Genomic DNA, 2071 nt, shown 5'->3' on the forward strand with positions numbered 1-2071 from the left:
GGAGAGGTTCCAAGAGCAGCTCATTGACAATACTCGAATATTGGGACTAAAGAATCAACGGATAGAACAGTTGTGCATAGAGAGGGATAGAATCAGGGGTAGGATCAATGATATAGGGCGCTATATCACCACGAAGTGCCTAACATGTGAAGAGATGCCTCGTGATATCCTTTTTGCCTCAGTCATGGGTTATGTCCATCAGATCATGGAGGAACTAAAAAGCTTGCAAAGAAGCCTGGCCCCCAAGCCCGCGGAAAGGCCGAATGATGCCTCGCGGGCACCAAAATTCAAAGCTTTAATGTATCCCTAGTTCAATCTTGCACTTGTTTGTTTTTCGAGTCTGTTGTCTACCCATATGTTTTTTTTTCTTCAAACATTCTCAAAAATATATATATATATATATATATAAAGTCTGTATTTTTTGTTTTTTTTTGTGATGGCTTGTAAGAGCATTATTTTGAGTAATAAAAAAAAAATAAAAAAAATTTGGTCTTATGGCACGAACTACGCTTGGTCTGATTCGTGCGGGGTCACGATACGTAGGCAATCTCTATAGGATTCGACCGTAATTATAAAATATATATATATATATATATATATATATATTTGTCAGAGCAAAAATAAGCCGGGATGATGCATGCGGTCAGAGCAAAAGCATGTTAGAAATGATTAACTGTCTAGGAGCATTGCATCCCCATAACGTGCAATTACAATATCTGTTAAGACTCTAACACTGACAAGTTTGTTGTTTTTCCAATCAATATCAGTTAGTTGTTAGAACGTACTGGCACCGTACCATTATCAAACAAGATCAAAAGGTCCTATACCAGAAAGCATGACTGGGTCAGACAACAGCGTTGAGTCAGAAAAAACGGCCAATCAGATGCTGAAGGAAGCCCTGGAGAAAATGGAAAAAATGAGGCTAGAAATGAATGAAATGCAGATAGCCTTAGCTAGAGCCCAGAAGGGGCAAGAACTACCCGTTACTCCTACCCTCCAACCAGTACACACGCCGGAATACCCCTCTCCCGGTCCTTCAACAAGTTTCCCAAGCCATCACTATTATCAGGGAAGAGAGGCTTATGATTCCCAAGCTCCACCACCCACTCAAAACCCTCCTCCACCAAATGTTCCCGTCTTTGTGGCACCTCCCCCAGCCCCATTGCACAGATCATCTAGTGAGCCACTGTTTCAGGCTCACGATACACAATATTACCCCCCTGAACTCACATTCAAAGCACCCGAGCCACATACCTATAATCCCCACTTTGAGGTCCCGGCGGAGATTGAAAAGCCGGCTAAGAGCCCAGAGCAGGACGAGGTGATGCGGAAATTTAAAAGCCTGGAGCAATCCTTCAGGAACATACACGGGTTAGGTAACCAGGTCAGCGTGGCTTACAAGGATCTATGCCCTTTCCCTGACGTTCAATTACCAGCAGGGTTCAAGATGCCCAAGTTCGATTTATACGAAGGGCATGGTGATCCTATGGCACATCTACGGGGTTTTTGTAGCAAAATGAGGGGAGCAGGGGGCAAAGATGAGCTATTAATAGCTTACTTTGGCCAGAGTTTGAGCGGGTCGGCATTAGAGTGGTATACAAGACAAGATCCGAGCAGGTGGTACACCTGGGATGACTTGGCACAGGCTTTCGCAGGACATTTCCAATACAACCTTGAGATAGTCCCAGACCGTCTCACATTGCTAAAGCTCGAGAAGAAACCCGGAGAGAGCTTCCGGGAATTTGGGTTCCGATGGAGAGAACAGGCAGCCAGAGTTGATCCCCCAATGAGAGAAGGAGAAATGGTGGATTACTTCTTACAAACTCTCGAGCCAACTTACTTTGGTCACTTGGTGACGTCAGTTGGCAAATCATTTAATGAAGTGGTGAAAATGGGAGGTATGATAGAAGAGGGACTTAAGTCCAATAAGATCCTGAGTTATTCGGCAATTAAGGCAACAACTCAGGCCATTCAGAGCGGCACGGGAGGTGCGCTAGGGAAGAAAAGGAGAGAGGAGGTCACGACATTAGAGGCCGACAATTGGTCCAGATCTAGAGGTCCTTCCCCTCAT

The sequence above is a fragment of the Nicotiana sylvestris genome, chromosome 10, assembly GCF_000393655.2.
Source record: "Nicotiana sylvestris chromosome 10, ASM39365v2, whole genome shotgun sequence".
Classification (NCBI taxonomy): domain Eukaryota; kingdom Viridiplantae; phylum Streptophyta; class Magnoliopsida; order Solanales; family Solanaceae; genus Nicotiana; species Nicotiana sylvestris.